The 27,158-nt window shown below is 44.3% G+C and overlaps 1 long non-coding RNA gene across 5 annotated transcripts in view; it reads left to right on the top strand.

Annotated features, from left to right (window-relative positions):
* The window catches only part of LOC133063693 (uncharacterized), a 454,338-nt gene that overhangs the window by 264,595 nt on the left and 162,585 nt on the right, over positions 1-27,158 (top strand). For all 5 annotated transcript variants that reach the window (XR_009694474.1, XR_009694471.1, XR_009694473.1 and 2 more), the window contains one exon: positions 1,972-2,091. This is a non-coding gene — a long non-coding RNA (uncharacterized LOC133063693). The remainder of the gene's footprint in view (positions 1-1,971; positions 2,092-27,158) is intronic.

Raw genomic sequence — 27,158 nt, 5'->3', positions numbered from 1 at the left:
TAACAAAACAGAAGCAGACCCAGAAGCACAGAGAACAGGCTCGTGGTTACCAGTGGGAAACCGGTGGGGGAGGGACAAGACAGGGGGAGGATATTAAGAGGCACAACTACTGCGTGTGAAATAAATGAGACACAAGGATTAATGTATCGCATGGGAAATGCAGCCAACATTTGATAATAATTTCTTAAATGTACTTTTTATTTTTGGCTGGCTTGGGTCTTCGTTGCTACTTGAGGGCTTTTTCTAGTTGTGGTGAGTAGGGGCTACCCTCTGCTTGTGGTGTGCGGGCTTCTCACTGCGGTGGCTTCTCTTGTTGTGGGGCGCGGGCTCTAAGATGCCGGCTCAGTAGTTGTGGCACACAGGCTTAGTTGTCCCACCTCCTGGGGAATCTTCCTGGACCAGAGATTGAACTTGTGTCCCTCGAATTGGCAGGTGCATTCTTAACCACTGGACCACTAGGGGAGTCCTGTAGTGAGCATATAATGTTATAAAGACAAGAATGGTAAACTTAAACCACACCGCCCTCCCATGGTGATGGTTAAGCCCTGTGTGAGATTGTCCCACGAGATTTAAACCCAACTTGCCTTACAGGTAACCAGGAGGGTGTGTAAGCCCTTCCGTTGGGTAGAGGTTCTCTCTTTAAGGATCTGAAAATGGGTGAGACAACTTGGCCCCCTCCTGGCAGGCTCCCTGGCAGCTTGACCTGGATCTTAGGGGGCCATGTCAGCAGCTTCTGGGGTGCTGGGCAGACCTGTCAGATGCCTGTCCCCCCCCTGCTGCCTTGAAATACAGGGTCAAAGTGTTTCTGACGTTCATGGGCTACCCCTGAGCTTCTGCACAGAGAAATTTTAATCCCAAAGCAACATACACCCTTCTGTACCCCAGGCTTTGAATAAATCAGTGGCGATCTCCAACTCCATAATTCTAACAGAGCCATCTCTGATGGCTGTGGCAATTTGCTCTCTCGTGGGTTAGCGACCGCCTGTAATTGATGAGGAAACTGACAGCTCTTTGTCTTCCTTCACCACATTTGTCATTTGGCAGCTGGCTTATTCTTTATCTATTGCCTGTGACTCTCTCTCTCTGTGTCTCTCTCTCCCTGGGCACTTGTGGAGCAGATGTATCTCCTCCTCTCCCTACAGACAAAATCTATAAAGCCATAACATGTTTTTAATGCAATTCAGCTTTTTGAAACATGCATAATTGGAGAGTTCCAAAATAATTAGTTTATTATAGTGGGTCTGTAAAAATGAACTTGCATCTCATTTATGAGCCATTAGATCCCATGTTCTACCAGCCTGATTGCTATTAATGCCACCAGCATATAATTTAGCATACTTTATTAAAATGTGTCACAATTGACCGTCTCTTGCTCCCAGCCCCCACCACGTCTGGGGGCTGGGATAGGCTGTTCCTCCCATAGCAGAATTCTTCCTATAGCAGTCCTGCAGCTTCATTAATGTATTGATTGATTTATTTAATTGTGGTGAAATATAGGTAACATAAGGACTTCCCTGGTGGCTCAGATGGTAAAGAATCTGCCTGCAATGCTGGAGATGTGAGTTTGATCCCTGGGTCTGGAAGACCTCCTGGAGGAAGGCAGGGCAACCCACCTAGTATCCTTGCCTGGAGAATCCCATGGGCAGAGGAGCCTTGTGGGCTACAGTCTATGAGTTCACAAAGAGTCAGACAAAACTGAGTGACTACGCACACACACACATACATAACATAAAATATTATATGTTAACCCTTTTCAGTTATTAAGGATCTTCCACGTGTTGTGTAACCATCACCACCAACCTTCTCCAGACACCTTTTCATCTTATAAAACTGAAACTCTGAACCCATTCAACAAAAACTCCCAGTGGTCTGTAGCTTTTGATACAAAAGCTTACCCCCCCACCCCATGGTAAGCTGGGTTATGAGGTTCCTTTCTAGGAAAACATATGACATTCATTCTGTTTCTTTCAGAAGCAGTTAAGCAAAGAAAAGAACTTAAGCCATGGGGTGATAAGGAAGAAAGAAGAGAAAAAAAATTCAGGACGTGTAACATATAGCACAGCTCATGGGTAGATGTCACTGTCCTAGAAGGTAAGAACAATTAGCTCCTTTATGGGAACAACTTGGATTTTTTTTTCCAGACAAATATAATGAAAATTTAAAAATATGACTGCACATCTGCTACTTATATTCCACGTGGGCCAGACATAGAGCAGGAGGGAGATGAAAGAAAAACAAGTCACATCCTCTCCTTAAGGAACTGTGGGTCTCATGGCAGAGAAGAGCAAGAACTGATGCAAGTTTGTACAAGAGACTAGTATTAATGACTCTGTGACAAAAACCTGAGAAGGGAATTGGAGTTGCCCGCAGTCCTGGAATGCTACAGGGCTGTCCTCAGGGCAAAGAACTCAGGTGTGGGACGAACAGGTAAGAATAATTCTTCATTATCCCCTTTATGTGCCCTGGGTGGGGAGAAGGGGAAAAGCTGCCCTCCCACCCCCAGGAGGAATGCTGGAGAGGGGCGGTGGGCTGCAGCAGGACCTCTGTCCCAGGGTCTGGCACTTAATGTGCATGCCCCCAACCCAGAGATGCCGAGCATCAGCATGATGTCCCTTTTTCCCATACGGATGTCATCAAGGGACTGGCCGGAAGGTGACTGGGACCTTCAGGCAAAAACCCTAGAGTCTGGTGCAAAAAGTGAGATAGTAACTGTCTCAGTTTTTTGTGGTCTCATCACTGAAGGAGAAGAGGGCTTCCCTGCCCCCCTTTCCCTCTTAAGGGGGAAAGTTGAGCTTTGTGACTTGAGGTTCTCAGTCTGCAACCAGGGATAGGAGTTTTTCATTTTTTGGCTTTTAGAAGAAAACCACTGGATTGTCACAAAAGTGGAGTCTAAATCTTTTCTTCCAACAAAATTTTACTTAGAAGTCCAGTAAATTCGGGGTACAACATATACCAGTGTGTGTGGGTGTATAGGGGTATGTAGGGGAGGGTTGGATGCAAAGCCATTAACTCTGTTTTGGAAGAAGGTGGAATAGCTCTGTGTGACCAGGGAACCTCTCTCCTATTGAATGTTCTCTCATTGGTGCATAGAAGTGTCTGGAAGGCATTTGGGAGAGGAGAGGAAAGAGGAGAGGAGGGTTTGTATGAGTGTTAAAAAATCCCCCACCTGGCACAGAGTCAAAATGCAGGAGTGGCAGAAAAAAGGGCCAGACCCACGCTGACATCAACTGGGATGTCCAGTCAGATGAAATCCAAGGTGTCTGCCATATTCGTGACGGGTCTGCCAGTATCATCTCCCAGAGGGTAGAAGAGGCAGAAGGAGGAAGCTGCTACTCTGGGCTTAACTCCAACCAGCAGAGTAAACGTGGTTGGTGAAGCAGAATTGACTGAGGTCCTGAGAATAAATGAGGGCACAGTGCAGAGTTTGTAGTCACCACAGTGGGGAAGGGTCTCTACAGTGGGAGATGCTGTATAGCACCTAGGGGATATCAGAAGGCTCAGGATAATAACGTGAACCAGAGGATAAAAGGGTGAGATGGTTGGACGGCGTCATTGACTCCATGGACATGAGTTTGAGCAAACTCCAGGAGATAGTGAAGGATAGGGAAGCCTTGTGTGCTGCAGTCCATGGGGTCGCCAAGAGTCAGACACGACTGAGCAACTGAACAACAACTACTACTGTTCTTGGCGGCTGAATGGTTTGTACAAGGCACCCAAGTGCTGGATGCACAAATTTTCAAGGCCCCAAAGGAAAGGGAAATTTATAGGGACATTGTCTGCTGAGTTTGGGTGTAAATCACATCTGGATGAGAAAAATGGGGGCTTGTGGCCTGGGATGAATTTGCAGGAAGGTTATGTCACAGAAGCCACATGTCTTGCGGGGGGTGGGGGTTGCTGCCAAAAGCTCGGAGGAAAATTCAGCAAGTGTTTTCTGATCGTAACTGGGGCAGATGAAGGGTCAAATACGGGCAGGTGGGCAGGGCCCCTGTCTGCTCTGACGGGGTAGTGAAGACAGATGGGGAGGGGCCGATCCTGTGGCCCCCATTTGATTCCTGCCTCTTCTCTTTAGCAGAGTGGATTTGGACAGAAGATTCCATTTCTCGCTGAGTGAGAAACAGGGAGGGAACAGGGGTTTGAGGTGAAAGGCTCAGGACAGAGTCCTCACCCTCTGTGAGCCTGAGCTTCCACTCCTCCTGCATAAAATGGAGATAATAACCCTCCAGCAGACCTCACGGTGTGGTCCTCGGACGGCAGTGTCAGCATCACCTGGGCGCTTGTCACAAGTGTGTCTCCTCAGGTCTGACCCCAGACCTGCTACATCAGAATATCTGAGAGTGAAGCTCTCGGAAAGCTTCTCGGGAAGCTGTTGGAACAGAGCCTTCAGAGGTTCTCCTGCCCTCTCTGTCGTGGAACCTTGGTCCATATCACGTGGTTGCTAGGAGACGTAGGCCAGGGGCAGTATGGGAAACACCCTTGCATGCTGAAAGACATCTTGAAACCATTAGTTTTCAGGAAGTGAGTCAAATGTCCTGGCTTGGACAAACCACATCCCAAACTCTTGACAAGACTGCAGATGAGAGCACCAAAGTGCTGCCAGCTGGCAGAGCACGATTGGAAAAGAGCAGCTTGGATACTTTCTAGTCTAACCAGATGGAAAGGTCACAGGAGGAAGTTAAAAGAAACAGTTGGAGTAGCCAGACCTGTTCGCTTTCTCTCCAGGCCTCTCCACGCAAACACCTTCCTCCTTTTATTTAGTCGCTGTAATAAATAGAAGTGCACAGGGCTCCTTCATCCAGCAAAGCACACATTATTTCTCTAGCATCAGAGCGCTAATTTGTAACATAGATTAAATTTGGCTTCAGACGGGGGAGGGATGGCACCTTTAAGATTTGCCGCATCATTTGGAAAAATCACTCACTTCACACATGAGAACGGATTAGAATGTGTCAGTACCAATACCAGGCATTTCCCTGTTGTCACACGATGTTAGAGGGACAATTATTTCATGTCTGAGTAAAAAATCTTACTCGGTGGCTAAAGTTAATGTAGCAAATGGAACTGTGTAGAAACAGGGCTTGGACGTTTTGTGAACACAGGCAATTGCCCGTTAACCGTGCTGGTGAACACATTTCTTCCTTTTCATCTCTTTTACCAGATATGAGACGATTATTGTTTTGCTTAGAAGAGGCCTCGGCCCCTCTGAACTCGGAACGATGTAACACAGACTCACAGTTCAAAGGTTAAAAGAGGATTGATCTGTGAGTTCTCCCCAATCCCTTGCTTTGCTCCCTACTCTCTGAAGGATAAACCTCTTCTTCCAGATAAATCCAGATTGGTTTTCCAATAGATTGGCTTTTGGCCTCCCCGGCTGAATAGTACTTTGACATAACCTGGACAAACCTCCCTATAGTTATGAAGAAATCATTTCCAACATCTGAGGTTAATTCACTAAATGAAGCATTGAATTTTCTTCCAGGGAAGCAAGAAAGATTGTTTGGATGAGGTTAGAAAAGGCTAGGCAAGCTCAGAGAACATTCCCTGGGGCTCCACCCCTGCACAGAGCTCTATTGGACATTTATGGCAGCGTTCGATGAATAAGCTATAGGAAAAAACTCTTCATTTTTGCACTGCTTTTTATGTTTTGAGTGACTTCTCATATGTTATCCAAAAGGTCTTGTGAGATAAATAAGATGGGTGGCTCTTTGCGACCCCATGAACTGAAGCCCACCAGGTTCCTCTGTCCATGGGATTATCCCAGCAAGAATACTGGAATGGGTTGCCATTTCCTCCCCCGGGGGATTCCCCACCCAGGGATCGAACCTGTGTCTCTTGCATTGCAGGTTGATCCTTTACCACTTGGGAAGCCCAGGATGATGGGTGAAATTAGCCCTATTTGGTGGATGGATTGCTTGTGCCCAAGGAGTAGCTGAACATGGCTGGTCACTCAGCACACATCCAGTTATATCATATTTGGGACAAGGGGTCCCTGGTCTCTTCCAATGGGCTGTAGTCTCTTTACATCAAGTGAGTCTGACTCCAAGTGCTTGCCGAAGGGAAAGGGCAAAGAAAGAGATGTGCAAATCCCATCATCCCAGCGCTGGGGAATCCTGGCTGCTGTGATTTTGGGCTTCATCTCCCGACAGGTCTCAGGATCCCTATCATTATCATATTTCTTGTATGTGTGTGCTTTCAGTCACTTAGTCATGTCTGACTCTTTGCGACTCCATGGACTGTAGCCCACCCGGCCCCTCTGTCCTTGGGATTTCCCAGGCAAGAATACTGGAGTGGGTTGCCATTTCCTACTCCAGGGGATCTTCCTGACCTAGGGATTGAACCTGAGTCTTCTGCATCTCTTGCGTTGCCAGGTGGGTTCTTTACCAACCAAGTGTGGGACCAAAGGGAATACTTCCTTTTGCCACCACGGCTTTTTAAGCCCAAGCTCAGCTCCAAGAAAAGAGAAAGGGGAACTTCTAGAGGTGAGTTTTCCACTGAATATAGCAACTGTGTCAAAGTTATGCTTGTCCCTTGATTTGTGAATGCAAGTGATTTCACGTTAATGAAACCTTTATATAAGTTAGTCACTCAGTCTTGTTCAACTCTATGTGACCCCATGGACTGTAGCCCACCAGGCTCCTCTGTCCATGGAATTCTCCAAGCAAGAATACTGGACTGGGATGCCATTTCCTCTTCCAGGGGCTCTTTCCAACCCAGGAATTGAACTGCATCTGTTAGTTTCCTGCATTGGAAGGTGGGTTCTTTAACCACTGATGCCACCTGGGAAGCCCAAACTCTCCACTTAAGGGTACTGGACATTCTCGAAAGTAGCCGATTCCCTTCTGGCTTTGCAGAGGATGCTAATGAGTTATTGCTGATAGAACCATAAGGCTGTTATTTGCATGAGTAAAATGGAGCTAATGTGTAGATAAAATGAAACTATAAAATGAAATGCTGTTAAAATGGTGAATGAATTTAGACATGTTATGGAATAGTTAAGTTTGGCAACTGATTGGAACAGATAATTTTAATGGGTCTCCTTGAATCAAAATCAGTGTTGGAAGTTGTATGGTGTATCAGAAACATATCCATTTGTTACTATTTGGATCATTTCTGGCATGAATCCCAGGCCCTGTCTTATCAGTCTTAGTGGGTCAGGAGGCAGGGAGCAGGTCAGATCACTCTCTGCTCTTATGGAGGACATCTAATCAACCCTGAAGACCCAGAGGATTTTGCTTGATCTTCTCAAAATGAACTTTCCAGGGATGTAGTGCAAAACCCGAGTGCCAGTCTTATCCTGCGCCAACTTCAGCCTTGGGAGGGAAATTAATAGCTGGGTTCAGATAGGAACAATCCACGAGAGGGTCTCAGATTTGTAATATTGGTGCATGAGAAGCAGAAGAGCAGAGATGGAAACACCCACTTCGACCTTCCCACAGTCCACCTCAGTGGAATCCTATGGATTCCCTAGAACTATAATCCTATAGTTTTGTTGGGTTATACATCACCTAAGAAGCTGTGGGTGTGTCTGGGTCCCCTAGGTGGTATGTCTTCTTCTGGCATTGCCAGGAAAACACCACACACCAAACGCAAACCACAGCTTGTAGGACTGAGTCCATTCCACCGTCTGTTTTTGTAATAGCCGAGAAGTTTTGGGGCTTTCCAGGTGCCTCAGCAGTAAATAACCCACCTGCCAATGCAGGAGATGTAGGTTCAATCCCTGGGTCAGGAAGATCCTCTGGAGAAGGAAATGGCAACCCACTCCAGTATTCTTGCCTGGGAAATCCCATGGAGAGAGGAGCCTGGTGGGCTACAGTCCATGGGGTTGCAAAGAGTCGGACACGACTGAAGTGACTTAGCACACATACACGCAATGGAGACTATATGGCTCACAGCCTAAAATGTTTACCCTCTGATCATTTATAGAAAAAGTTTGTTTTGTTTCAGCTAATTGCTGTCCTTTCAGGACTGGAGGTGAGATTGGGGGAGCTGTATGGATGAGGGCTAGGTACTTGAACAAAATCAGGATTTTATTAGGAAGAAACAGAAAGGAAGCTGATACGGTGCAGGAAATCAAAGGTATTTATAAAATTTAGAAGTCATCCAATTTCTCCGAGACTCATTTTCTCCATCTGCAGACATGGGGTATAAGCAGAAAGGTTTCTGGGAAGTTGGTGAGAATCCAGGAGAAGGCATGTAGGTGTATGCCTGGGTGACTGAAGAATGAATGAATAGGAGGTGGTCAAAGGTGAGGCTGAATGAATAGGAGGTGGTCAAAGGTGAGGCTGGGGAGGTGAGCTGGCTCCGATCATGCCAAAGAATTCTGGCTTTATTCTGTCGACATACGGTGCCCTTTGAAATGCTTCAAGCAAATGACAATGTGACATTTGCATTGGAGGGAGAGAACATGGCATTTGGTGGGTGGCTAGAACAGAAAGGTCATTTGGTCAGAAAGTAACAAGAATGGAATGCTTATTGAAAGGGAAACTCATCAAATTGCTTTCTCCTTAACCCTTCCTTCCATTTGCAATGTGGGAGCCCCCGTTTGATCTCTTGGTTGGGAAGATTCCCTGGAGAAGGGAATGGCTACCCACTCCAGTATTCTTACCTAGAGAATTCCATGGATAGAGAAGCCTGGCAGGCTATATAGTCCATGGGGTTGCAAGGAGTCAGACCCGAACAAGACACTTTCACTTTTACTAACCCTTCCTCCAGGAGAGGGAAGGGGCAAGCAATGGGATTACATGCGTGCAGCACGCGCAGAATAACCCTGGTAAAATGGGCATTGGCTTAGAAAGCCATGTGTCATCCAGGGATCCTCAGACTAGAAAGGTGATGGACCCTCATGAGAGAATGTGGAGAAACGCCGTCTCAGAAGCCACAGGTTCTAGTCCTGACCCTCCCGGGAACTTTCTGTGTGACCTGGAGCAAGTGGAACCATCTTTCTGGTTTTGTGTTTTATCATCTGAAAAAGACAACTCTCCCGTGAGATCGTTTCTTTGAAAACATAAATGTACCAGCAGGAATAGATTCAGATTTTGAGAGACTGGGAGTTGCAACACTTGGGGACCTCTCTTTAAGGAAAAATAAGTACAAGATTGGATGAGAAAGTAAAAATTTATAAGGAGACAAGAAATCTGACATAGAATGTGTTTTAAAGTGATGAAAAGATTCTAAACATCAAAGAAATTCATAAAAAATGAAAATATTATAAATGAACGGCTTGATAAATCCTCATTTTTTTTTTTTTTTTTGGCTCTGTACCTTGGGCTCACTTCTTCACAGGACAATGCTTTTATTGCATTTTCTTTTTTAAAAAAATATTTTGTTCATTTCTTTAGCTGCATCAGGTCTTAGTTGTGGCATGCGGGATCTTTCGTTGTGGCGCATGGCCTCTCTAGTTGTGGTGTGTGGGCCTGGTTGCTCAGAGGCACGGTGGGATCTTAGTTCCCTAACCAGGGATCAAACCCTCATCCCCTGCATTGCAAGGTGGCTTCTTAACCACTGGACCACCGGGGAAGTCCCTACATTTTCTGAAGGCAGCATAGAACAATAACTCAGCCTTTTTGATGAAAATTTGCTTTTAATGATTGGTAATAGGACAGCAGGATTATCCTGCTGCCACGTGACTCTCCCCATAGCTGTATTTGTTGTTTGTAGTCTCTGTGACCTGCAAACACAGAGGTTCTATATTTCCTATTTGCTGTGACTCCCATCAGAAAACTTAAGCATGGAGTGTGTTGGTAACTGTATACCCTGTACCACTGCACCAATTCTTAATGCCAGAAGGTTTACATTTTTGCCTGGATATCAATGAACTGCACCCTCAGAGAACTGAACCCTCTATGCACACTGTTACATGTCTGATGTCAGAAAGACATGTATTTCACACCTTGTTCCTATTCCATTGACCAGAATCTGATGCCATGTCAGAATCCAGAGAGCTGGCTCTACGCAGTGAGGGGTCTTCCTGAAAACCAGGATGGTTAGAGGTACTTTAAGTCATAAATGTGTCTTAGTGAACCTGAGCTGAATGTGTCTCTACTGCCCTTTATGCAGACCCAGATAGTCAAGTGATACTGGGACAAATTGCCCATCCCTAGTGGGAAGATCATAATATTTCCCAGCCACATGCTACAATAGTCTATATGGGTTAAAGACCAACCCATAGGAAGCAAACCCATGAAACACTTAGAAGAATACCCAGAAGGATTTCCTTATGACATTGGCAGAGGGGAGGATATCTTAAAAATCAGTTGGAAAAGGAAAACATCATAAAGGGAGACTTCAATAAAATTGGTTTCATCAAAATTTTGAATGTCTGTGATAACCACAGACACTGTGAAAACAACTGCTATTTTTGAATAGTCTCAATGCTGTTCCAAATGCTTTGCCAATATTATCTCATTTAATTTTAATAGCAATAAAAAAGAATGCTATTGCCTCCATTTTAAAGATGAGGTAGAGAGAATCAAATAATTTCCCCAGTGCCATGTGGTTAGTTTATAAGTGGCTGAATTAAGAGACCCTACCTCTTACCTGAATGTGTTTGTTATCCCATCTTACCTTCTTGCCATGTAATTTGTAATAAAATGAAAAGACATGCCACAGATAAACAGAAGATTCTTGCTATTCTTAAAATCATGAAAGGGTCAGCATTCAGAATATATGAAGAACTCCTACATGCCAACTGGAAAAAGAGAAATGACTCATTGAAAATGAGCCAAGGATAAGAATCTGCCTGCCAATGCTGCTGCTGCGGAAGACGTGGGTTCGATCTCTGGGTTAGGAAGATCCCCTGGAGGAGGAAATGGCAACCCACTCCAGCATCATGCTGGGATAACCCCATGGCCAGAGGATCCTAGTGGGCTACAGTCCACGGGGTCTCAAAGAGCTGGACACGACTGAAGTGACTCAGCACAGCACATCAACCTACGAGGGCTTCCCACGTGGCGCCAGCAGGAAAGAACCTGTCTGCCCATGCAGGAGACGTAAGCGATGCGGTTCAATCCCTGGGTCAGGAGGGTCCCCTGGAGGAGGGCGTGGCAAACCACTCCAGCATTCTTGACCAGAGAATCCCATGGACAGAGGAGCCTGGCAGGATATAGTCCGTAGGGTTGCAAAGAGTCAGACATGATGCACATGGTTGCACAAAATTACATAAGTTACAAGTGTACAATATAGTGATTAACAATTTTTAAAGGAGTTATACTGCATTTACAGTTATTACAAAATATTGGCTGTATTCCCTCTGTTGTGCAATTTATCCTTGTAGATTATTTTATACATAATAGCTTGTACCTCTTAACCCCTACCCCTGTATTTTCCCCCCTCCTCCCCTCTCCCACTGGTAACCACTAGTTGCTCTCTATCTGTGAGTCTGTTTCTTTTCTGTTATAGTCATTAGTTTGTTGTATTTTTTATAATCCACATATAAGTGATATTCTAAGTATTTGTCTTTCTCATTTCTTACTACTTAGCATAATACCTTCAGAGTCCATCTACATTGTTGCAGTTGGCAAAATTTAATTCTTTCTTTTGAAGTCATTTTATGTTTTATTATTTTAAAACATATATATATATGTCTTGCAAAGAGGTGCTAATAGCTATTTTTTTTGGTGATTTTTAAAAAAATTTATTCTGTGGGTAAGGAAAATACCATCCTTAAAGCTTAAATATATGCCCTGTTATACAGAATTCAAATGAAGACAGTGCACACTTATCTTTAGCTTCATATATTAATATGTATATACACATAAATAATTACAGATAGGAACTTCCCTGGTGGTCCAGTGGTTAAGAATCTGCCTTCCGATTCAGGGAGCATAGGTTTGATCCCTGTTGGGGAACTAAGATCCCACCTGCCTTGGGGCAATGACTCTTCAATAACTGAGCCCTTCGGCTCTGTAGCCCGCCCACTGCAACTAGAGAAGTCAGCGGACTACAACAAAGACCCAGGACAGCCAAAAAAGTATAAAAATTTACAGCTATTCCACTGTGTGTATATACTACATCTTCATTATCTGTTCCTGTTGATGGACACTTACGTTGCTTCCACATCTTGGAAACTGTAAATAAGGTTGCTATGAGCATTGGTGTGGGCTTTCCAGGTGGCTCAGTGGTAAAGAATCCACCTGCAATTCAGAGAGATAGGTTCAATCCCTGGGATGGGACCGTCCCTTGGGGAAGAAAATGACAACCCACTCCAATATGCTTTTTTTTTTTTTTTTCCACTCCAGTATTCTTGCCTGGGAAATCCCATAGGGAGAGTCCCCCATCAGGTTATATAAAGTCCACAGTGTCTCGAAAGAATCAGACAACACTTAGCGCCTAAACAGCAACAACCATGAGCATTGGGGTACATGTATTTTTTTTGATTTAGACATTTTTTTTTTTTTTGTATATATACCCAGAAGTAGAGTTGCTGGGTCATATGGCAGTTCTGTATTTAGTTTTTCGAGGAACATCCGTAACAATAGGACTCTGAGTCTCACATGATAGAGGTGATGACTCTTAGCCCACAGGTTTATTGTGAGAATCAAGGGAGGCTAGTTTTAGAAAGTGATTTGGAAGCAGCGAAGTACTGGGCTAATACTAGTGGTTTCTCTTCTTCTGAAACAAGCCCATGGCCCGTTGGCCATGATGGATGCTTCAACCTGCTCCACCAGCTGCCTCATTGATATAGTCCATATTCAGCTGGATCGAAACTGTAGCTGACATGCCCAGGCCTTGAGGACATGTTAGCCTCTCTGTGCCCTCCACATTCATAAACCCATCATCTTGTACACGTGCATTGAATGCTTAGTAAAATGTTAGTGATTCATTTATGACAGTCATTGTGGACCTCCGTGATGTAGCGTAAGCTCACCCGGTTTCCCAAAACTCCACTATCACTTGGACAGAATCCGCTGTCATGCATGAACATTGCCATGGAATGTAACTCATGAAGCAGTGAGCAACCTTAAAAAAGAAAAGAAAAGATAAGCAGTACTGTAACAGAATTCTAAATCCAATTAAATTTGATAGTCTGCCAAGAAATCTGGTACTGATCTACTGAAAATTTAGTCTCAGAGTGCTTTAGAAACTAGGGGATGTTTTCCTTTTGATTATGAAAGAAAAAGAAAGGAATGAGAAAAGGAGAGGAAGAATTACTTAAGGGTTGTTTTTTGTTCGTTTTCACTCTCTACACACAAGTTTTGCAAGCCTAATTTGGTGATAACCTTGAGTGATTTCTATAATTTTTTCAGGGTTACCATGAAAGTGAAAGTGTTAGTTGCTCAGTTGTGTCTGATTCTTTGCAACCCCATGGACTGTAGTCCATCAGGCTCCTCTGTCTATGGAGTTCTCCAGGCAAGAATACTGGAGTGGGTAGCCATTCCTTTCTCCAGGGGATCTTCTCAACCCAGATATCGAACCCAGGTCTCCTGCATTGCAGGCAGATGCTTTACCATCTGAGACACCAGGGGAGCCATCATTTTTTCGGGTTACCATGATACCCTTAAAAAAGGATCAAAACAAAATAGATGCTAATTAATACACAGAATTCTATTTTACATTCTGAGTGTCTTCTTCTTTAGAAATTAAGAGTTAATTTTTATCAAAGGAATGCATGCATCTAGCTTTAAAAAAAATCAAATAACACTGAAGTGTTTATAATAAGAAGCAACATTCCTCTGCAGGGTTTCATCACCCCTAGTCTTGCTCTCTAGAGGCAATCACTACTCTCTTAGTTATTTCTTTCAGTATTTAACTCCATATTTCTGAATAGCATGTGTAGCAGGACAATAAATAGATTTTTGCTTTGGTCTCAGAATTGCAGCTATAACTTCAAAGCTGAAAATAATAAGTGCTAAGAACTCCCACAGTCTAAAGAGAATTGACAAGACGACAAGACTAATCTCTCAAAATCTTACTAATACATGACAGAAATAATAGGAATAGATAGATAACACTTGTCCCAAGTCCTATTGTCAACTCCTCAGATTCATTTACTTATTTAACTATTGTAGTAACTCTGCGAAATCCCTCTATTTTATAGATGAGGTAACTAATAATTCTTTTTTTTTTTTTTTTTTTTAGCATTCTTGTTCTTAAATTATTATTTCTTGGATGGTCTGGCATGGGGGATCTTAGTTGCCCGACCAGGGATCAAACCCATGCCCCCTGCAGTGGAAGTGTGATCACCAAGGAAGTCTGGGTAATTAGTAATTCTAAACTACAACAGAAGTAGGTTTCTATCACAGGTAGTCTGGCTCTTGACCATGATGTGAAACTATCTCTATGTGGCCTTTCTGACATCATCCATTCCTTCTACTCCAGCTTGCATGGGAATAACATCAGCAACTCTACGATTTTGCCATTAGTCAGGTGGTGCAGTGGTGAAGAATCCGCCTGCCTATGCAGGAGATGCAGGAGACACGGGTTCGATCCCTGAGTCAGGAAGATCCCCTAGAACAGGAAATGGCAACTCACTCTGTTATTCTTGCCTGGAAAATCCCAAGGACAGAGGAGCTGGTAGGATACAGTCCACAGGGTCTCAAAGATTTGGACATGACTGAGCTAGAGCTAGAGAGCTATATAGGGAGAGAAATCAGTGTCTCCCCTCTTCACTTTCCCTTGCAGCTGAAAGCCTAGCACCACCGATGGGGGTGCATTCCAAGTCAAGATTAGGGGTGTCCGTGAGAAGATGAGAAGGGCATCTCATTTCTCTAGTGGATGTCTGTTTGCAGCTCATTGGCTGACTCCCCTTTGTGTCTGTCTCAGCAAGGAGGAAGGAGTGACAACAAGGCAGGAATAAGGGCATGGAAAGGAGGCAGAATTTCTTGCAGAACAAAGAGGTGCTGGTGAAGCTCGCCAAGTCTGTGCCATCTTGGGGATACTCTGCTGGAAGGGAGAGTGGCAGCAGGAGGCCAAGGTGTGAGGCTGGGTCCTTCAAAACACTCAGACAAATTCCACTTATGTGAGGCACCTAAAATAGTTCAGTTCATAGAATCAGAACATATGTTGGTAGACACCAGGGTTTGAGGGTGAGGATGGGGGGTGGGGACGGGGAGATGGGGAGTTAGTATTGAATGGGGACAGAGTTTCAGTTGAGGAGGGTGAAAAACTTGGGAGATGAATAATGATGAGAGTTGTACAACAATGTGAATGTACTTAGTTCTACTGAACTGTACAATTCAATATGGTTCAAATAGTATATTTTATATTATGTGACTTTTACCGTAATAATAAAAAAAAGCATTAAAAACTTCCTTTGTGGTCCAATGGTCAAGATTCTACCTTCCAGTGCAAGGGGTGTGGATTTGATCCCTGATCGAAGAACTTGGGTCCCACGTGCCACAGGGAGAGGCCAAAAATTTTTTTTTTAATTGAAAAAAATTTCCCTATGAGTGCATCATCACCAGGATTCGGGTAAAATGGTCAATATCTAAGACCAGCCAGGGTTAACTAGGAGGCAACAGTAGCAGTGTCAGGTAAGCAGAAAGGTGTTTACACCTTCACTCTCATCTCCAGTTCCTCACCAACATGGAAGCTGATGAAATTGCTGACATGTCTCCTCCAGGCTTTGACTTCCTAGCTAAGGCTCAGCTGGAGATGGGAGGAGCAGGCGTTCAACAGGGTCTAAGGTTCCAGTTTTAAAATAAAGAAAGAGAGACTGGACATTTCACACCTTTCTTAAAATGACCAGTAAGCTATGGGGTCAGGATGAGAAGTTATTAGGTGAAAGGCAAATGAAATTCAGTATAGCACAGCGGAAGGTAGAAATCACATGAGAAGCTAAAATGATCTCATGTTTGTACCCTCAGCTCAGACTGAGGGTACAGTTCTCTGAGCAGCAGACAGTTGCATTGACTGAATACATGTGTTTTTTCACTGCTTCTTGTTGATTTATCAGTTTAAGTATTTTCTATTGTGTTGTTTGTGTAGGTAAATGATGAATTAGCTCCTTTTCATGCTTCCTTTCTACACACAAACTTTTCTTCCCTGTCATATCAACTCAGCTATATGTTTAGAAAATCAACCATAAAATTTATGTTATGGTAGCTGTCTAAATATTGTTCACTTGTGGGCCATACTTTTACTATGATTGCATTTCCTTTCTCAGGAATGAATGGGGGATAAATAATTATTTTTCATTTACTTTGCTTTCTATGTACGTGTCTTTGTATTTTACCATCAGACCTGTCACTTTCCTATACATGGTTATTTTCTCCTCAAATGCTCACACATATGAAATCTTCTTTCATCTCCCCCTTCCCTAGAGTAATCTCTCCTGAAAGTCCAATCTACCATTCTTGTTCTCTGAATCTGCGGCATGGCTGTTATACTGAGACTTCTCTTGATCAATTTCTTACGTTGGATTTAGTTTTCCTAGATCCTGTCTTTATTTTTTCCTTTCTTTGCTGTCTGAATTCCACCCTCCCCCTCCCTTCCTCTTTTCCTCCCTTCCCTTTTCTTTCTTTCTTCATTGCGTGTCTAAAAATGTCTTTATTATAGTTCCTTCTTTTTTGGCTTGCATAGCTGGATGAAATATTCTAGATTTTTATTAATTTGGATCCCCCTCCAAAAGCAGAGTTTGTGACAAAAGACTTCTCATGTTCCTGTTGATCATCTCTGTGTCTTCTTTGGAAAAATGTCTGTTCAGGTTCTCTGCCCATTTTTTAGTGGGATGTTTTTCTGAAACTGAGTTGTATGAGTTCCTTTTATACATTGGATATTAAACACTTATCAGCTATATCATTTGCAAACATCTTCTCCCATTTGATAGGTTGCTTTTGTGCTTTGTTGGTGGTTTCCTTTGCTGTGCAAAGGCTTTTCAGTTTGATGTAGTCACACTTGTTTATTTTTGCATTTGTTGCCTTTGCTCAAGGAAACACATCCCCCAAAATATTGCTAAGACTGATGTCAAAGAGTTTATTACCTTCAGATTTCTTCTAAGGGTTTTGTGGTTACAGGATTTACATGTGTCTTTAATACATTTTGAATTTATTTTTGTATAGTGTAAGAAAGTGGTCCAGTTTCCCCACCTCTATTTATTGAAGAGATTGTCTTTTTCCTGTTGTATATTCTTGCCTCCTTTGTCATATATTAATTGACCTTATGAGAATGGGTTTATTTCTGGATTTTTCTATTCTGTAGCATTGATTTATGTGTCTATTTTTGTGCCAGTACCCTACTATTTTGACTATTATAGGCTTGTGGTATAGTTTCAAATCTGGGAGAGTCATAGCTCCATAAAAAAGAATAAAATTTTGCCCTTTGTGACAACATGGGTGAACCTAGAGAGCATTATACTACGTGAAATGAGTCACAGAATGACAAATGCCACATGACATCATTCATATGCGCAATCTAAAAGACTAAACACAAGACAAAAACAGAACAGAGATAGACTCATAGATACAAAGTCACTGAACAAATGGGTGATTGTCAAAGGGGAGGAAGGCGGGGGCACAGATGAAATAGGTGGAGAGGATTAAGAGGTACAGACTTCCAGGTATAAGAAAAATAGGTCCCGGGGATGTAATGTACACACAGAAAATATAGTCAGCAATATTGTGACAACTTTGTATGGTGACAGATGGTAACTGGACTTACTCTGGTGATTATTTTATAACATCTAAAGATCTCAAATCACTGTGTTGTACACCTGAAACTAATATCATATTGTATTTCAAGTAAATTTAAAAAATGATATGATAATACCAATTATGTTTTCTTTTTAAAAATAAGCTTGTGTTTTGGAAGAGGATTTATACAGTGAAGCACTGCAGATGTGGGGCCTCCTAACATATGAACAACAGAGACCACCCTTTATTTTTTTCCCCAATTATTTTTATTAGTTGGAGGCTAATTACAATATTGTGGTGGTTTTTGCCATACATTGACATGAATCAGCCATGGATTTACATGTGTTCCCCATCCTGATCCCCCCCTCCCACCTCCCTCCCCATCCCATCCCTCTGGGTCTTCCCAGTGCACCAGCCCCGAGCACTTGTCTCATGCATCCAACCTGGACTGGTGATCTGTTTCACGCTTGATAATATACATGTTTTGATGCTGTTCTCTCAGATCATCCCACCCTCGCCTTCTCCCACAGAGTCCAAAAGTCTGTTCTGTACATCTGTGTCTCTTTTTCTGTTTTGCATATAGGGTTATCATTACCATCTTTCTAAATTCCATATATATGCGTTAGTATATTGTATTGGTGTTTTTCTTTCTGGCTTACTTCACTCTGTATAATGGACTCCAGTTTCATCCACCTCATTAGAATTGATTCAAATGAATTCTTTTTAATGGCTGAGTAATATTCCGTGGTGTATATGTACCACAGCTTTCTTATCCATTCATCTGCTGATGGGCATCTAGGTTGCTTCCATGTCCTGGCTATTATAAACAGTGCTGCGATGAACATTGGGGTACACATGCAGAGACCACCCTTTAAACAAGCCTACTGACCCCCCCACCCCCCCACCCCACAATCAGTAATTTAGATCTGAAATACTAATCAATCTCCATAGTGTAGGTAGCACACTCTTTCCCCTTCAATTAAAAAAAATTATTTTATTGAAGTATAATTGATTTATAATGCTGTATTAATTTATGCTGTATAGCAAAATGATTCAGTTGTACATATATATACAGTCCTTTTCATATTCTTTTCCATTGTGGTTTATCAGAGGATAGTAAATATAGTTTCTCATGCTATCCAGTAGGCCCTCTTTGCTTATCCACCCTATATGTAATAGCTTGCATCTGCACATCCCAGACTCCCAATCCATCCCTCCCTCACCCCGCTTCCTCCTTGGCAACCACAAGTCTGTTTTCTATTCCTCTTCAGTTTAAACTGACTTCTTGTTTAATCGCTAAGTCGTGTCTGACTCTTTGCAACTGGACTGTAGCCCGCCAGGCTCCTCTGTCCATGGGATTTCCCAGGCAAGAACACTGGAGTGGGTTGCGGTTTCCTTCTCCATAAACTGACTTGGGGCAGTGCTACTTAGCAAGCAGGAGAAGCTCCCATCCCTGCCCTCCTCACTGTCTATGTTGTCGCTCCTAATGGGGAAATGATCAGCTCCTGCCTTGCCCGTCTCTCTCGATTAGAATCACCAGTGCCCTCCACACCGGCAACCAGGCTCAGCGTGCTCCTGAGCCAGCGCCAACCCAGGCAGAAGCTGATCAGCAACCACAGCCCTGCCTGGAGGAGCAGGACCCAGGATGACACCAGCTGCCTATTTCTACCTGTCCTTCTGGTATCACCTGACCTTGTCTGGCTCTGTTGGTTTATTCAAATTAAGCCAGGGTTCTGCCTCTCTGCATGTTAACCTCCAGTCCACTCTGGGGGTTGGGAAGTTCCCCTGGAAGGGGACATAGCAATTCACTCTGGTATTCTTGCCTGGAAAAAATCCCATGGACAGTGGAGCCTGGCGGACTACAGTCTTTGGGGTTGCAAAGAGTTGGACACGACTAAACACGCACACATGCCGCTTATAGAAGGAGTTTAGACATGTACGAACATGCTAGGCCTTTTGCAAAGCAGGATATAACCCAGGGATGGGGAGCAAGCATCAGGCTGGGGGTGAGGGGGCTCCACATGCCATATTCAGCATGGAACCTAGAGAAACCCAAGAATTCTAAATTCTGACTTGAATTTTTAGGTTATCACGAAGGCCTGTTTGTCAAGGGAGAAATACACACCAGAACATATTTTATTTAGTCGTCTGTTAGCTTGACTTACAACCTGTTACTCTTTCTCTGCATGGCATGCAGCCCTCTATTTAGCCTCTTACCCTGGACCCAACCGAAGTCAGAAGTGGGTCTGGGCTCAAGCCTCATCCCATCTGGTCCCAGTGGCTTCCCAACCACAACCTCGTGTTCTTGAGACACCATATGTTTCATACTCAGGTGGAGCCAAAGTGAGACATAAATAGCCCTGCAGCCTCGCAGGAGGTAGAGAGAAGCAGAGTATGTTCAGAGGAATGAGAATATGCTGATAAAAATAACAGGGGCTTTAGAAATGAGGCAACCTAAATCCCAGCTCAACTAGCAAGAAATTTGACTTCCTCAAGCCTGAATTTCCTCATTTGAAATAAGAGGGAAGGATTCTATACCTTAAGTTTGATGAGGAGTAAACAAATGTGTCCCTGGTGGCTCAGATGGTAAAAGAATCTACCTGCAATGTAGGAGACCCATGTTCGATCCCTGGGTTGGGAAGATCCCCTGGAGAAAGAAATGGCAACCCACTCCAGTATTCTTGCCTGGAGAACCCCAGGGACAGAGGAGCCTGGTGGGCTGTAGTCTATGGAGTTGCAAAGAGTCAGACACGACTGAGTGACTAACACTTGCACCTTTTTTTTTTTTTTTTCCCCCAAACAAATGCATCAGTCCAGGGTCTTTCACAATGCCTGGCTTCTAATCTACACTTAGTAAATAAGCCCCTCTGTCCTGCTAACTCTGGAAGGCTTCATTCTCTGAGAATGGGATCCATCAACAGTCATCTCTGTCCTTTCCCAGTACGGTGTGTAGAAAAGATGTTTGCCACCAGCATATGATAACTGTTGCAAGAACTATCCTTTCTTGGGCTGTTGAATCCATTCCAGGATCCTTACCTTCATTTCCCCACCTCCCAGTCTCCAGCTTTGGGCTCTGGTCTTTCCAGCCGTGTGGGCTGCTTCCATCTTGCTCCCCCACTGTTTGGAATGATTATCTGGGATTTTGTGTTTGTTCTTTGCCAGGAGATTTCCCCATAAGCCATTCTGGAATATATATTCTAATGTGTCCACATTGACCTCCCTCACTCCTGGGCTCTGGCTCTCATGGCAGGTATGGGTGTGGGCACCATCCGTGGTTCATTTAGGGCCATGAATGTGGCTAATATGTCCCATCAACTCAGGAAATAGAAGGCAGATGGCGGGGTAATTGCTGAAACCCAGAAACCTGGGAGAGACGGGTAAAGCCCTTTGTAGTGCCCAGAAGAGGAAATAAAGAACTCCAGGCTTAGCAACCTGCCAGGCAGGCTAACCTGTAACTCTTCCAAGTCTTCATTATAAGATGGTTTGCTCTAGGTTTCTTGGCAAAGTTGAATTAAAAAAAAAAATCCACCTTGTGTTACTTCAACTAAAAGAGAATACATTTTAACTTATAAATAGAGCTCTAGAACCAAACACTCAGAGGAAACCAGATGGATATTTGAAGAGGCTATACAAAGAGGTGAACATTTGGCAGGGAGGGGATCAAGAGTGACTAGAATTTCTATGACCTCCATTGGGAAATTCCCTCTTAGACTATGACCTGGCAAATGGTACCCCATTGACCCAGCTGCTCAAGAGAGAAGGCTGGATCCATTCCTGCGTTTGTCTTTCCTGAGCCTTCCACAGTCAATAAATCCTATACTTCTGTTTCCTTGATACTTCTCAATTCCATCCATATCTCTTTGTCTCTCTCACCACTGTCTTTTTAAAAAGAATGATTACCACGACTCTTATTTATTTTAATTTTTGGCCATTCCATGAGCCACATGCCATTAGTTCCCAGACCAGGGATCCAACCCACGCTCCCTACAGTTAGAAGCATGGAGTCTTAATCACTGGACTGCCAATGAAGTCCCCATCACCATCATCTTTTGACAGGCAACCCCGATTGGGTCCTAATTCTCCTACTACCTCCAGTCCAGAGAGAACCACTCGTGGCTTCAAGGTTCAGGGAGAGTGTGTGCATGGTGATCTCCAGGAACTTGGTCAAAAAGATGGATCCAAGGGCTGGGGAGAAGACAAATGAACTGTTTTCAGAGCACAGTGGTCAGAGAATAGCCAGGCATCCCCGTTGTTCCCAATGGCTTGTGAGGAGAGTGAGGGATGGGCTTCAAGTATGAATTAGGAAGAACTTAACAGGCTCTGAAGTGGTTGGACTTTCTGGAAGTTTTGTCAAATCACCCTTGAGAACCAGTGCCTGATGGCTCAGATGGTAAAGAGTCTGCCTGAAATGCCGGAGACTTGTGTCTGATCCCTGGGTTGGGAAGATCCTTGGAGAAGGGAATGCCTACCCACTGCAATATTCTAGCCTGGAGAATCCCATGAGGGGAGCCTGGGGGGCTACTGTGCATGGGATCACAAAGAATTGGACATGACTGAGTGATCAAAACTTTAGTTCAGGTTTTTCTGTAACATCTTCCTGAAAAACCTAAAAGAATGTTTCGGCCAGCCCAACAGCTAAGGTACCCCCAAGACCTGAGAAACAGGTTTTGAGACAAAGGCTTGAATGGAGATAGTTTATCCTGGAAATGATGGCAGGGAACTGGAGTGAGGACTAGAGGAAGGTAGAAAGCCAACACCAGGAGGAGGTCCGGGGTTGCCTACCATGGAAGACGCTACTTGCTTCCAGATCCAGGGGCAGTAGAAGCTTATACCTGTGTACATAAATCCTTTACCTAGTTTGGTACCAGTTTCCTGCCTGTATTCTGACTTTTACAGACTGGATTAGACAGGGCATTTAGGGAGTGGTGGCCATCAGGTTTGGGAGTCTAAAATCTAGAGCAGAAAGTAGTATTATCTGCTGGGGCAAAGGGGCCCAAGGAATCAGGCAAAGATTGCATGTTCTGGGACCCAGTGGGTTGGAGTTCAGAATCAGAATCCAGACCTTTTATTTTTCTTTGATTGCTGTGTTTTATTTTATTATTTTTTAACTTAAGTATAGTGGATGTGCAATATTTTCAACCTTTCAGGTATACAACATAGTGATTCACAATTTTTAAAGGTTATCTTCCATTTATAGTTATAAAATAGTGGCAGTATTCCCTGTGTTGTTAAATATATCCTTGTAGCTTATTTATTTTATATATATTGTAGTTTGTTATCTCTTAACCGCCCCCCCCCCCAATTTGCCCCTCTTGCTACTGATAACCACTAGTTTGTTCTCTGTATCTGTGAGTCTGCTTCTTTTTTGTTATGTTTACTAGTTTGTTTTATTTTTTAGATTCCATATATTAGTAATATGGTATTTCCCTTTCTCTTTCTGACTTACTTAGCATCATTATCTCTAGGTCCATCCATGTTGCTGCAGATAACAAGATTTCATTCTTTTTATGGCTGAATAGTATTCTATTATGTCCACGTCCATGGACATGACCTTGGGCAAACTCCAGGAGATAGTGAGGAACAGGGAGGCCTGGTGTGCTGCTGTCCATGGGGTCACAAAGAGTCGGACATGACTTAGCGAAACAACAAGTATGTATTCTATTATATATGTACATAGTCATACATATTTATGTATATATACATATATATTCATCTTCTTTATCCACATAATCCAGGCAGACCTTTTAAGGCCGCTTAGGAAATATGCCTCCAAATTGTTGTTGAGGGAAGGAGGAGAGGCGTTTATGCCTTCATGGTCAAGCATAGCCCCACGCTGTTAATCCTCTTCATTTCTGGTTTTCCATGGATGGAAGGTGAGGGATGCCTGCAAATACCCCATGCTGTGGCCTCGACTGTAGCCCGCCAGGCTCCTCTGTCCATGGGACTTTGCAGGCAAGAATACTGGAGTGGGTTGCCATTTCCTTCTCCAGGGGATATTCCTGATCCAGGATTTGAACCTGGGTCTCCTGGTTCAGGCAGATGATTTACCGACTGAGCAATGAGGGAAGCCCTGCTGTGGCCTCAGGCTGCTCAAAACTGCTCGTTGACGTAGCTGCTGGTTCAGAGGTGGGGCTGAGTGAGCTCACAGTGGCGCCCAAGAGGGGCCCAGTGTTTCTAAGGGGTCCTGGTGGCCTCGGGTTCAGTGTGACGCAGCGTCCATGTGGGACTGAATGCTGGCCGCCTTCCCATCACTCCTCTTTCTTCTCTGCCCATCATGGTCTGTGCCCCAGAAGGCTGACCTGTTTGGACTCTGTCAACAGGGTTCCTCACCCTCTGGCTTCCGGTTGAGCTCAGCCCACTGGAGGAGGGAGGGTGGGCTCCAAGTTTATTCTCTCATCTCCCTTCCTGCAAGGTTGCCCAGCTGTATGCCTCCGTGAAATGCATTAGCCAGTCTGTAGCCCTCTCTCTCTCTGGGAGGTACTAAGCTCTTCCTGCTCTGTTCATGCAGGCTTAGGCCGGTAACAGCTTATGATTTTGTCATTGGCTCCTTTTATTCAACTTTCCTCCAGTGACCCAGTGTGAAGGCGCCAGCTAGATCCAGAGCGCCCGTGGGTCGGAGTGGGTTTCACAACCAGGATCAGTCCCAGAGAGAAACTAAGAGTGCTCCGGGAGACAGACGTGAACTCAGGGGAGAGTCAGCCAGCTTGACTGACCCCACTCAGTGGGGAGGGTGGAGAGGTTGCAACCAGCTGGCAGATGAACACGAGGCTTAGTTCCCTCCAGAAATTCAGACCTGGGCTGGGGAGCCGCAGGCGGTTCCAGACCCCACATTGCAGCAGGACAAACACTCCATGGACCCCATGGCTCAGCATCCTGCTGGGTAGAGTTGAAGGAGCTGGTCCCTACACCCAGCCAGCTGGTCTCGTGGTTTTCCTTACAACCAGGTACCCCGGAAACTGTCACAGAGCACAGGGAAACCGTGGAGTGGAAGAAAACGCATGCGCATGAACACATGCGGAAGAACGCAACGCATGCGCAACGAACAAGCATCCTTGTGGGTCTGGGGCTTCATCTGTATTCTCACTGATTCATAACTATGCTGGAGGCTGTTTCTTTTTTTAATATTTATTTCTTTGTGGCTGCGCTGGGTCTTCGTTGCTGTGATCGGGCTTTCTGTAGTTGTAGTGAGTGCGGGCTACTCTTCACTGCAGCGTGCAGGCTTCTCATTGTGGTGGCTTCTCCTGTTGTGGATGTGAGCCGTAAGGGTTCAGTAACTGTGGTGCCCGGGCTTAGTTACTCCACAGCACGTGCGATCTTCCCGGACCAAGGATCAAACCCAGGTCCCCTGCATTGGCAGGTGGATTCTTATCCACTGGATCACTGGGGAAGTCCCCTTGAGGCTGCTTTTGGCATCCCCATTTTATGGATCAGGACCAGGAGGCTTAAGAAGGTTCAGTCAATTCCACTACATCACACAGACAGGAACTTGGGCGGGAGGCTTCATCCTCACACTCCTTCCGCTATATACACAAACCCACTCCTTCCAGACCTAGGAGGGCCTCGTGGCTGTCTGTGCAGATAACCCTGTTGAATATTGTCCTCCACTCGCCTCCCCCACCCCACCCCATCCCGACAAGCCTCCACTAATGTTGATCCGAAGGGTAATTTTCTTGTCAACTGAATAATTAATGGGCTGCACACTACAGTGGCCCTCTGTTATTCTGCCTCTCGAAGATATATTTCAAAATGAATAGCTGTTTAACCAATCACTTGGCAGGAGTATTACCCTTAGGTGTTTCTGTCAATCAGCCTTTTCACACATCCAGCCTGAAGGAGGCAGAATCAATTTGGGTATCTGCTCTAGGAAAGTGAAGGCAGCCACGAATTAGACGTTCTTGGGCTATCAGAACTTGTCGCCTGTTAGCACTGAACGGTGGTGAGGATTGCCCTTGCAAGCTCCTTGGCCCAGCGCTCGGGTGCTCTGGCATTGTCTGCCACTTTTAATAAAGTGGGACGAGGTCTTTTGTAGTGGCTTTAAGATAATGCCTTGTACTGCAGGCGTGTCTATTCTTTCTCAGCCATCAGAGCATTTATTCTGCTATTTCCCTTCACAGAGGCTTCAGGCAGTAGCTTTACAAGAGAATTTAGAAACTTCAGTTAGCCCAGGAATGGGAAGACTAAAGAGGGTGGGCGTTTATTCAGAAAAAAAAATTCTGATGCGTCTGAGGGGTGCTTCAGAAGTGCCTTTCATGGGAAGAGGGTTTACCAGATGCTGGCTAATGTTGTTGTTTAGTAGCTAAGTTGTGTCAACTCTTTGCAACCTTATGGACTATAGCCTGCCAAGCTCCTCTGTCCATGGGATATCCCAAGCAACAATACTGGAATGGGTTGCCATTTCCTTCTCCAGGGGATCTTCCTGACCCAGGGATTGAACCCGCATCTCTGCATTGGCAGGCATGTTCTTTACCACTGAGCCACCTGAGAAGCCCAGCGTACCAGAGCAACAAGCAATTAAGGCTTCCTGGAAGAGGTGGCACTGTGAGCTGAGTCTGGGTGGAATGGGGAAGATATCAGGAGACTGGGGGGTGGAAAAGGCAAAGGAGAAAAGGAAAGATATACCCATTTGAATGCAGAGTTCCAAAGAATAGCAAGGAGAGATAAGAAAGCCTTCCTCAGTGATCAGTGCAAAGAAATAGAGGAAAACAATAGAGTGGGAAAGACTAGAGATCTCTTCAAGAAAATTAGAGATACCAAGGGAACATTTCATGCAAAGCTGAGCACAATAAAGGACCGAAATGGTATGGACCTAACAGAAGCAGAAGATATTAAGAAGAGGTGGCAAGAATACACAGAAGAACTATACAAAAAAGATCTTCATGACCCAGATAATCATGATGGTGTGATCACTCACCTAGAGCCAGATATCCTGGAATGCAAAGTCTAGTGGGCCTTAGGAAGCATCACTATGAACAAAGCTAGTGGAAGTGATGGAATTCCAGTTGAGCTATTTCAAATCCTAAAAGATGATGTTGTGAAAGTGCTGCACTCAATATGCCAGCAAATTTGGAAAACTCAGCAGTGGCCACAGGACTGGAAAAGGTCAGTTTTCATTCCAATCCCAAAGAAGACAATGCCAAAGAATGTTCAAACTACTGCACAATTGTACTCATTTCACATGCTAGCAAAGTAATGCTCAAAATTCTCCAAGCCAGGCTTCAACAGTACATGAACTGTGAATTTCCAGATGTTCAAGCTGGATTTTGAAAAGGCAGAGGAACCAGAGATCAAATTGCCAACATCCACTGGATCATCGAAAAAGCATAAGAGTTTCAGAAAAACATCTGCTTCTGTTTTATTGACTGTGCCAAAGCCTTTGACTGTGTAGATCACAACAAACTGTGGAAATTCTTCAAGAGATGGGAATACCAGACCATCTGACCTGCCTCCTGAGAAACCTGTATGCAGGTTGAGAAGCAACAGTTAGAACTGGACATGGAACAACACACTGGTTCCAAATTGGGAAAGGAGTACGTCAAGGCTGTATATTGTCACCCTGCTTATTTAACTTATATGCAGAGTACATCATGTGAAATG

This window comes from Dama dama, chromosome 10, assembly GCF_033118175.1.
Source record: "Dama dama isolate Ldn47 chromosome 10, ASM3311817v1, whole genome shotgun sequence".
Lineage (NCBI taxonomy): Eukaryota > Metazoa > Chordata > Mammalia > Artiodactyla > Cervidae > Dama > Dama dama.
This window is presented reverse-complemented; position numbering and strand designations above follow the sequence as displayed.